Genomic DNA, 12,407 nt, shown 5'->3' with positions numbered 1-12,407 from the left:
TAGTCAACGAAACATTTATATAAATTTGATGAAATAAATACCCCTTGATACTAACACCTTAGTTTGTGTTTTGGTTAAGGCTCGACATTCAAGAGTAAAAAGTCTTAGGTTGTTATACCATGACATATAAATTAAAATATTAAAGATTTGGGTACCTTTTCAAGCACCTTGATTTTGTTTTCTAGCTAACATATATAGAAAATGCTTGAAATCCACCCAATATTATTGCTACATCATGGCAACAACTTTGTATAAAGGTAAAGAGTTAATTGTCATGACTCCCCCAAATTATGGTGTATCTTATTGGACTGAAACAACAACTAATAGTATTAGAAGTAGAATGTATTCTTCTCAAAAATTTGTTGTGAATGTGTGCAAGAGAGATCAATTCACTACCTTTGATCAAAAACTTTTAAGTAATTCAACTATGTGGAATTAAAAAAAAATTGAAATGACACGCTAATATTTCTTTTTTCAAAGAAAAAAAGCTTTATGTATTATATGAAAGATATAAGATCTGAATAATACATTCTTTCTCTGATTAAGCAGATCAGAGATATGATCCCATAAGAATATGAGGAGGAAAAAAAACCTATAATCTGAAGAGCTAATTGACGCTGGATTCGATTCTGATAATGTCTGATATCAAAAACTCAAAAAAGAATACGACAGCCATGTATATTTCTTTACAAGTCTGGAAGGGCAAAATCAGATATCTGATAATGGGAATCATCAGATACAATTTCGAGATGCCAATATTCTGAAGTAGAAAAGAGTCCCTTTTTTGAGAGACCGTCTGCTGTACTGTTTTCTTCCCTATTGATGTGCTGAATAGAGCAATTCTCCAAGCAGGTCCAGTAGAACTGTATCCTATCTCTCCAACCAGACAGATGATGAGCCTGAATGAAGTTTTTCTGATTAACTGAATCAACCCATAGCTTTGAATCACCATAAAAAGCCACCTGCTGAATGTCTAGGAATATGCAAAATTTCAGAAGGCCTGAGAGAGCCATAGCTTCCGCCATATTATTGGATCCCTGGCCCCCATGCCAAAAAGCAGAGAAGTGAGAGCTTGCAGAAATTTTTATGTGGAAGCCGCATCCACATTGACCCTGTTGAGCTGCCCCATCGAAAAAGGCTGATGGCTGATGAAGACGATCAATAGAAAGCCTGTCTGAGGATGAGATTAAATTCTTCGCTGGTTCCTGAGGGAACGATTCAGCATAAACAGAGATTAGATCAAAAACCTTAGCTGGGGAAAATTTGGAATGGTTAAAGATGCAAGAGTTACGCCATTTCCAAATAAACCATAAAGATAAGATGCCTATTCTACGCCATAATATCTTTTTCTTGCTGCAATCAATGAGCCACTCCTGAATCGATAACAGCGTATCAATCTTGAAACCATAGGCGTATTCTAAATCTTGCCATATATGAAGTGAATGCTTGCATTTAAGAAAAAACGTTAATATTTCATATATAAAAAAATTGTTAAACATGACCAAATCCTCAAGGGGAAACAACTAATTCTTATACTTTTTTTTTTCCAAAGGAAAAAACGAAACTTTTTATTAAGTATATAAAAAGTTTACATTGCATATGCCGTAGCATCACTGCTCAAACTGAGCTCTGTCAAAACTGAATTTCAAAAATTTCTGCCTTTATGTCTGTAGGCAGCGCCCTTCAGGTGCTGTCACTCTTCCTGGTGTGTGCTTTCTAGTGGCTTTTAAAAGCCACTAATTCTTATACTTTTATTAATTAACGAGAATTCTTATACTTTTGTTAATTAACATAATTTTTAAGGTTTTTAGTGTTTTCAATTAATATTATAAAATATATAATATAAAAAAATTAAGAAAAAAAAAAAAATTAAAAACAAACTCAAGCTCGCCTTAAAAATATAATAGTATTTTTGTTATTTGAAATTTTATTTTAAAACTCACATGTAAACTAGGTTGCAATTTCTATTGATATAAATTTTCCAATTATACCTGAAGTAATTTAAAAAAATTCAAGCAATTTAAAAATTTTCCAACTTACAAGTAAAGTATAAAAGAAGGGAAGAGAACCATTAAAGCGTAATCTGCCACACACAAAAAAAAAAAAAAAAACGTAATCCTTCAGTTTTGGTTGTGCAATAAATTAACTAACGTCTCATTTGAGCTTTACGTTATTTTCTTGAATCAAAGCAATTACATCGTCCATATATTCAGTTCTCCTTTCCCTCGTACTATGAAACAATATTTGGTCTATTAGAATAACAATTGAAACAAATACCATGCCTTGAATCGCTCCAGTTTACTATTTTACCGTGGAATAGTCTGTTAGTGCCTTCAAATCCTATTGGACAGAAATAAAATATCAAAGATTAAAAAGAATGGGATCTGATGTTCTAGTTGAACTAACCAACAAAATACATATAAAAATTCTAAGTGTTTTTCATTTTTGTTTTAGATTGAAATTTGGTAATTCTGGTGATATAATTTTTTGTGATGTTGTTGCCTTTTATTATCTGAAACGAATAAATTGATTGATAACCTTAATACTAAGCACTTGATCTATACGGATGTGGGAAAGGAAAAAAATACAAGGAAAGAAAAAATCAAAAGGACATTTTAGAAGAATATTTGATGAAAAATTATTAAAAAAATATTAAGAAAAGAAAACAAAATCAAGAGGAAGTTTAGAATATTCAAAGAAGTTTTTTAGTTATTTCATTGAGGAAGTTTAGAATATTCAAAGCAGTTTTTTTAGTTATTTTATTTTAGAGATTTTTTTTTTTTGTAAATTTGGTAGGATTACATATTTATTATAATGTTCAATGTTAGTTGATGGTATAATATTTGTACCAAGACTTCTGGTTCATTAAAACTTCATTTTAGAGAACATTCTCAATATATGACTCCAACTGGAACTGGGAATTGAATCAATAACTTCACATCAAAAAAAGCTTTAACAAACATCCAATTATCATTTATCCAAAACCCAGTGAACACTTTGTAGTGGAGATTTTTCCAGTGAATAATTATGAAAAAAATGCAAAGAAAACCATTTGTGAACATTGTGGGAAAATAACACACCACTAACTGAACAATAACACACCACTAACCAAACCAAATCAATCACCAGAGAGTATGTCGATTACGCCATGATCCAAGCACGATTTCCCAACTCACTTTGATTCATTTTCAAGCCACAACAGAGGCCCAGATTCTGTGCCAATCTTGACAACTGTACTAAGTCCTAAGGGTTCTCCATGGCCTCTTTCAATATCTGCTCTACCCTTCTCTTCTTATCATCTATCTTGTCGTCTCTGCTAAACCAAGAACTCGGCGGCGTCCATCTCACAGCGCTCCGGTCGCATGGGAAGCCATTTCTGCCTTCTTTTCGAAATCAAATTTAAATTGCAGAAGGGGTCTCTCATAAGACAACGCCTGACTCCCACACGGATTCTTCCTCCGCCCATCCAGCTCTTCAACCTCATCAAGCCCCTACTTGACGGCATCAATGGTTGGAGCAAAAGCCTCTAAGAGAGAAGGGAGTTTAAGCGCCGGTCGGACAAGCACTTAGGCAATCTTGAAAGGGCTTACTTGTTTCTCCTCCGGGCCAGGCAAACGAGAGGAGCAAGTAACGGGTTATTAGAGTTAGCATTGGGATTTGGGCTAGGGATTTTTCCCTTGCCATCTGTTTCCAAGGCGAGAATAATACTTAAAAGCCGATGCCAGGCACTGCTGCTAACTCACTAGCGACCACTCAACCTTACGCCTCTGCCTGGCCTGCTCAATCTTGGACATATGGGTATCTGTTTTCCTCATAGTGCCAGACCAGTGGCCGATCACATCCGCAGCGCCTGCGAAACCCTACGCAACAAACGTGTCCTCCATGGCATATATCAAAAACAATATGGAGCGCTTATGAAAGATGGGGAGGTGAGCTGGAACAGATTGAAATGAAGCGACGGTGAATCGCAGGGCGACCAACGACGTCAGTGACCAAATCGTTTCACTTTCTTTATTTAAATATTTGTTTATTGTTTTGTAACGCGCACACGCAGAGATCGTGGTCGTCAAATGGTTATTGAATATTCTCCTAACACCAGCCTAGATCCATCTGAACACTTGATCTATCAAGGGCTGAGAAGGATCAAATCTCTCGAGGTGCAAACCTATTTTTTGAGTGCAAAATTTGAAGAAAGGTTTGCACCCTGAAAGATTTGTCTCTCTCGGCGCTTGATAGATCCGGTGTTGAATGATGAAAAATGATGAAATACAAATTTTGATTGTAAAGTGTCAATGTAACAATTTTGATAGATAGAAAATGTGAATACCAAGAATATAGTCAATTACAAACAATCTTCATTGCAATCAATATGAAACTATTTGGAATCATAGACCATTCAAACCCCAAATAATTTTCAATGGTAGCTATTTTCTATTACGGCATTTGAATGCAAAGTAATTAACAATGTTGAATGATGGGAATAATAAGAATGTACCCAATTATAAATAGTTTATAGTTTCAAGAAGCAAACATTTGGGGTAAGCAAACATTTTATTTAGGATGAAAATTCAAGTATTGTATTTATGGTTGAATAATTTTTATCTGCTTACACTGAAAGAGTGTGTATGTTTTGGGGGTGAGAAGGAGAGACAAGGGGAGATAGAGATATAGATGGGGGGAGGTAAGAAGAGAGAGGAAAAGACATGGATGGAGGAAGAAATATAGATATGGAGAGAGAAATGTTAGAGAGAAAGAAGGGGAAAAGAAAAAGAGGGAGAGAGAGAGAGATAGATATGGAGAGAGAGTGTGTATGTTTAGGGGCTGAGATAGAGAGATAGAGAAGGAGAGACAATGGGAGATAGATATATAGATGGAGGAGGTAGAGATGTGCTTACACTAAAATCAATGCACATATTTAATATAATTAATTTGAAATTAATGTATAGCATACATCTTGTTGCATCAAATCAGAAATCAACATCTACACTAAAATCAATGCATCTAGTGCAAACAATCAAATAGGATTAAAAATCAACATCTAAACTGAAATCAATGCATCTAGTGCAAGCAATCATATAAGATTAGAAATCAACAGCTACACTAGAACCAATGCATCTAATGCAAGCAATCAAATATGAGTAGAAATCAAAATCTACGCTGAAATCAATACATCTAGTGTAAGGTATTAAATATGATTAGAAATCAACATCTACACTGAAATCAATGCATCTAGTGCAAGCGATTAAATATGATTAAAAATCAATATCTACACTTAAACCAATGCATCTTGTGAAAGCAATCAAATAAGAGTACAAATCAACATCGACATTGAAATCAATGCATCTAGTGTAAGGTATTAAATAGAATTATAAATCGACATCTACACTAAAATCAATGCATATAGTGCATGTGATCAAATAGGATTAGAAATCAACAACTACATTGAAATCAATACATCTATTTTAGTGAAAATCTAAAATATTCATCACTTTCTAGATCTAACTTCTATGTATGTATTTGTCTCTGTGAGACTCTTTCTTCTTCCCTCTCTCTCCACCTTCCATTATGTGTCTATCTCCCTCCCCCTCTCCTCTCTCGTTCCCTCCCCCTCTCCTCTCTCATACCCTCCCTCTCTCCTCTGTCTCACTATATCTGTCTCTCCGTAACTTTCTTTATCTTTCTCTTCTTTCCTCTCTCCCCCTGCCATCTATATTTATACCTCCCTCCATCTCTCCTTATTTGTCTCTCTATCTCAACCCCCTTCATGCTCTCTCTCTCTCTCCCCATATATATCTATCTATCTATCTATCTCTCCCTCTTCATTTCTCTCTCTCTCTCTCTCCCCATATATATATATATATATATATATATATATATATATATATATCTCCCTCTTCCTTTCCATCTCTCTCTCTCTACCCCCTCCATCTATATCTCTATCTCCCATCTATCCCTCTCTCTCTCTTTGCCTCTCTCTTCTACCCCCTATCCTGCCCCATCTATATCTCTATCTCCCCTTATCTCTCATTCTCGCTCCCAAAATATACACATTTTCTCTCCATATCTATCTATCTCTCTCTTCCTCTCTCTCTCTTCCCCCCTCTCTCTCTCTCACTAACTCTCCATCTCTGCCTTGCCACTCCCTCTCCACCTTTCTCTCTCTATATCTTTCTTCCCCTTCCAACTCCATCTCTCTCTCTCCTCTCTCAAGTCCTCTCTCTTTTTCCTTCCTCTCTCTCCCCTTCTCTCCCACATCCCTCCATCTCTGCCCCCATCATACACACTCTCTCCCACCCTCCAACTTTGTCAGTATCTCCCTCCCTCTCTCCTTCTCTCTCTCCCCCTCTCTCCCCCTCCATATCGATGTCTCTCTGTCTCTCTCTTCCACTTCTTTCCCTATCCTTATCCTCTCCTTTTCTCTCTCTTCCCTTGTCTCCTCTTTCCCTCATTCCATCTTCATCTCTCCCTTGTCACTCCCTCTCTTCCCCCCTCCAAATCCATCTCTCTCCCTCCCTCTCTCCCCCTCCTCTTTTTCTTCCTTTCTCTCTCTCACTGTGTCTCTCACCTCTATGTCTCTCTTCGGCACTCTATTCCCCTTTCCATCTCTCTCTTTCTTAAATATGTTCACATTGTATTGTATTTAAGAAAGTGTCTAAATTAATAAAAAAATATAATTGGTTGTAAAATATCAATCCTATATTTTGGATCAATCATGTTAAAGAAAATACAATAATAATAAAAATATAAAAAAAAAAATCACGCACTATCTTTCTTCTATCATTGTAATCACTTTACTTTCTCACTTCACTTCCTTGGTTAAGATGCATCTATCCTAGTTCTTTATAATATTATTTATATTATATAAATTTCACATATGTAAATATAAAATTATTCTCATTTTTTTAATTTATTAAAACCTTCATTTAAATTCTATGAAAATATTGTTTAGATATACCTAAAAAAAGGTTATAGAATTAAATTAAAGCAAAATATTTGTAAAATATTTTTATTTTGAAATAAGTTATTGGTTTTTGGCATGTGCTATTGATAAGCCATTGTATTGGCCCATGATATTGTAACAATTAAAATCCTAGATCCATATCATAATAATCAAAAATCTACATGGCCCATGGTATTGATAAACCATGGTAGTAGCCCATGGTATTATAATTTTCTTACCTTCTCTCTCTTATCTTTCTCTCGTGGGTATTGGCCCATGGTATCGTAAAAAAACCTACTTAGAAGTTAATAATATCCATCATCGGAAACTAGGAGAAGCCATTGAAATTGAAAAGAGGAATAAGGCTCGAGAAGCCATTGAAATTGAAAAGAGGAATAAGGCTCTTAACAGGCCCATGATATTGTAACAATTAAAAGCCTAGATCCATAACATATTAATCAAAAATTTAGATGGCCCATGGTATTGATAAACCATGGTAGTAGCCCATGGAATAAGACTCTTAACAATGACGATGGATGGAATTTAAATAGTTCATGGGTTCCTTCTCTTTTTTCTTAACCCCATGCCTCTGTTGGTTATTGCATCCTAATCTTTAGCTTTTAATTGTTTTGTTTATTTTTAATTTATTTTATTTGATTAACTAATAATAATAATAATAATTTTTTATTTTTTTATAATACTCATTAATTCATATCACATTTAATTCATATCACATTTAAGTAAATGATTATATATATATATATATATATATATATATATAATTTGTAATAATGTTTGAATTTCTTAAGATTAATTTTAAATTTAATTTAAAACTAATATAGTTCATTTACAGAAATTATTTATATCACATTTAAAAAAATAGTGATATTATTATTAATATTAAGATATTTTTATTATATTAAAATAATAATTAATTAATTTCCAAAAGTCAAATATAACTAATGACTAAATCAATTTTTATCCCTTAAACACTCATTATCATTAATTATTCTTTTGAACTTTGGATATTGACTGTTGCATCTCTGAGATATATTTTAGGAATCTGTTCATCTTGCTCCTCAACCTGGTCCTGATGATGAACCTAGATATATTTTAGGAATATGTTGATCTTGCTCCTAGAACCTAGATGATCTTTTGCTCCTCATCTTGGTCTTCATGATGAACCTAGTTTGAGGTTCGAAACGCATCGACCAATAATCCTTCATGTGAATTTCCAAAAGATCTTAATCATTAAATCATGAATCAATGAAGCATCAGATCTGAGATTAAAAATCTTGTCATATTGTAAATATTAAGTTTTTATCCTGATGATGAACCTAGATTGAGGAATCTTGTCATATTGTAAATATTAAGTTTTTAAAATCTTAATCATTAAATCATGAATCACAGAAACATCAAATCTGAGATTAAAAATCTTGTCATATTGTAAATATTAAGTTTTTATCCTGGTCCTAATGATGAACCTAGATTGAGGAATCTTGTCATATTGTAAATATTAAGTTTTTATCCTGGTCTTGATGATGAACCTAGATTGAGGAAATCTGAGATTAAAAATCTTGTCATATTGTAAATATTAAGTTTTTATCCTGGTCCTAATGATGAACCTAGATTGAGGAATCTTGTCATATTGTAAATATTAAGTTTTTATCCTGGTCTTGATGATGAACCTAGATTGAGGTTCAAAACGCGTCGACCAATAATCCTTCATGTGATTTTCCGGAAGATCTTAATCATTACATCATGAATCACAGAGGCATCAAATGTGAGATTAAAAATCTTGTCATATTGTGAATATTAAGTTTTTATCCGCTTATTAATTAAATTTATAGATGGAACACATCTATATTAATTGTTACAAATATATTGATTACATAAAATATAATATTACAATATTATATGTTACTCAAATTTATAACTATCCCCACCTAATAAATAGCGGCCACGGGTGGGGAGAAATACTAATTAAAATGTAATATTATTAAATTTTACCTAATATTTGAGGTCACACCCCACCCTAAATATTACATTCTACTCAATATTTCCCCTCACTCCTAGTAATTTTATTGAGCACATTCCATTATATTGAGTTTACCTTCCTACAACAGAAAACCTAAATGCCACGAAATATAAATTTACCTGGTTATTATTATTGCAGAAATCACAAAACGGAAAACTTAAACGCAACTTACAGGATATACTACCTGGTTATTATTACAGGATATGCCCAACTTACCTGGTTATTATTATAGGATATACGCAACTTACTTGGTTATTATTACAAAATATGCCCAATTGAATCCTTCGCTTCTTTTACCTAATTTTCTTTGTTATTGGATGAATAAATCTTTGTTTAAATTGTATATATATCATTTTCAAAATTGAGTTTGTTAATATTAGATGACACATTTTTTTTAATTAATTTTTTTAATTGAGTTTGTTAATATATATTAGCCGACACATATATAATAGCTCACATATAATAACATTACACATATCTTCTGCATATACAATATATATTAGCCAACACATATATTTTTTTTAATATTTTTTTAATGTAACATTACGTTACATGACAACATCCCTCATATTCTTTTAAATATTTTTTTAATGTAACGTTACGTTACGTGACAACATCTCCCTCATATTTTTTTAATTTTTTTTTAATGTAACGTTATGTTACGTGACAACATCTCCCTCATATTTTTTAATATTTTTTTAATGTAACGTTACATTACGTGACAACATCTCCCTCGTATTTTTTAATATTTTTTAATGTAACGTTACATTACATGACAACATCTCCCTCATATACTGGGTTGTAGTGTGCCTCTCAGCACAATCAAATCTCCTTAATTTTTCAAAAACTAACAGTCAACCGCCCTCCGTATCCACCTTGAACTTGAAATAACACGCCTACAACCAATCCACTTTGAAATTGAAATAAGACGATTACAACGAACTAGACTTGCATCATGTTCATAAAAATTATGTTATGTTAATTTAATTTGATAGAATATCTTCGCAACCTGGTAGGTTAAAAGAATACAGCATTTAACAAAATCCTAACCTTATAGTTTGCCTTCAATAAATAGTTTGGAAATAGGTTAAGATATTTTTTAGGTTAATTTTTCCATAGACCGTGTATTTGGGATTGCCTCCATCCAGAATTGCCGAGGGTATGAGAGGGCAGATAGTGTGAATCAGAGTAGCCAGAGTAGTCGATTTCATTGACTTTATTTCTTTTCCTCACACAAATTCCCCAGTGTTTGTGTTTGTGCTTCCTCTAAAAACATTTTGGTATCTTTATCACATTCGTCATGTTTTATACTCCATTCTGTTTGTTTTCTAAACAAGACAAACATTTTGATAATCTTGGGATTAGCGTAGAAAAACAAAAAATTTATGAACATGATGCAAGTCTAGTAATTGAAAACATGACTAATCCCCTTCTGAAATGGTAAACGATAGATTAGAGTGCAAAGGATTACGCCCATAAAATGGCTATGAGAATATTAAACTTCCTTGCAATATATTTGAGGAGGGCAAATGCGTGCGTTTGAGGGAAAACGTTTAGAGTAGAAGAGAATTGATAACCACCCACGGCATGTTTTATAAATTATTTTTTAATAAATTAAACTCAGGAACTACCGAGAGATTGGAAAATCTTTTATAGTTTCCATTGGATCATATATAAGATGAAGAATATTCCTAAATTATCAAATTTTGACAATTCATAGTTTAAAGATCAGAAATTCGTCGAGCCCATAACTTAAAGATTGGAAATTCCTCAAGCCCAACTCCAATATAGACCACGCTTATCAGCGTAATTAGGTTGTACTTTTATCTATTTGAAACTCGGGATTAATTGTTATGGTCCAACCCTAACCCCTTTATTTATGTAATAAGCCCAATGGGCCAAGTCAGAGTCATAGTTAGTTAGAGAGTCAATAAAGCTCGTATTAATAATTGTAAGTGGTTGACCCGCATTTAAGAAAGGGACCACATGTAGTTGCAAATGGGCCATAGTTAATAAATAAAGTAGTTAACCCATGTTATGAAAAGAACCACTAGTCGTTAGGTTGTTCGAGGTCATTTAGCTATAAATAGTCATAGTTAGTAAGGGAAATATCATCGAGTCTTATTTGTAATCGAGTTCTGCTCTGCTGGAGGTTGCCCCCTCGAAGAGGCAAGTGAACATTGAATCTATTTTTGAATAATAAAATACTTGTTGTTTTCTCATTTTATTCTATGTTATGGGTTATATTTCTTCTCATTTTGGGTATTCTGGAATTTCTCGCAGGTTAAGAACATAAAAAGTGGTATTATAGCACTTTTCAGGGCCGGTTGTACCTCCAATTTTCACAGAATTTTCTTGGGCTAGAGACGTGTTCCGACGTCTTTAAACCACATGATCTGTCGTTGAGCACATAAACCTGCGGATTTGGGGAGGCATGCACGAAATAAATACAAGAGATGGTAATGCTTGTTGGACTCCCTTGTAACCCCTGTGGGTGCCCCTTCGAGTAGTAGCGCATTAGAAAGAACTGCGCATGGGCTGCACTTCCACGTACCCTTGGCTATATCAGAAGCCCCCTAGGCTCACCTGAAACCTAGCCTTAGATAATTCATTGGTCATCTTGTTGCTACAATACACTGAGAACAACACTCGAGGAGATTACTCGTGCGTACGATAGGGTAGTTGGGTAGTACGGCTAAGGGTACGGTCGATCCTCCTTAGTTAGTGCCCTGAAAGATTGGGTCGAGTACTATTGTTGGACCCCTATGTATATTGCGATCTATAGCACCTGACACTCCTTTGTGACCATAGTTCCCTATGCTCTCTAAATATCGCCCACTATCTTATCTTCCAGATCAGATCCAGTAGTTGGGGTTTTGTCCCCGCAATGAAAATTAGATCCAACAATTGGGGTTTTGTCACCATCATACAAATCAAATACAATAGTTTGGGTTTTGTCGCCATCGTGCAACTCACATTCAGTAGTTGTGGTTTCACAGTGTCGATCCGACTCTTTGTGCAGGGGGCTTGCTGCTACTATAGTCCAGGCCCTATTTTTGCAGGACATTGGGCAGGATCAAGTTTTCTGGAATTCAACCACTACAGTATTGATCAACGAGGAGTAAAACTCCTTTTGGAGTATAAAAAAAAAAGTATGAGACCATACCGGGATGCTTGCAAGAGACTCAGCCCATAATCTTCAAGACAACGAGTTAATTGCAGTGGTACCATTCACTTGTCAGCCTCAATTTTCCGACTGTCCCAATTTTTTCCAAAGTGACTTCAAGTGACCCCTTCCAATAGATTCCTAAACTCGCCCTCTTTCCAAGAAGACTACTCTTAAGAAAGTGATTGTGTATGGTAGGTACCAAATCTCAAGTCATGGCCTATGAGAAGATCGAGAGCCTTGAAAAAAGGTTCGATGAGTTC

The 12,407-nt window shown here is 34.2% G+C and overlaps 1 pseudogene; it reads right to left on the bottom strand.

Annotated features, from left to right (window-relative positions):
• Window positions 1–2,921: 2,921 nt before the first annotated feature.
• LOC149168614 (uncharacterized) lies at window positions 2,922–3,971 on the bottom strand (annotated as a pseudogene).
• Window positions 3,972–12,407: the final 8,436 nt, after the last annotated feature.

Source organism: Pinus tabuliformis, chromosome 4_2, assembly GCF_031772625.1.
Source record: "Pinus tabuliformis cultivar Carrire ecotype Pingquan chromosome 4_2, CPIR1, whole genome shotgun sequence".
Lineage (NCBI taxonomy): Eukaryota > Viridiplantae > Streptophyta > Pinopsida > Pinales > Pinaceae > Pinus > Pinus tabuliformis.
The sequence above is the reverse complement of the archived record's forward strand: the minus strand, read 5'-3'. Positions and strand labels throughout refer to the sequence as shown.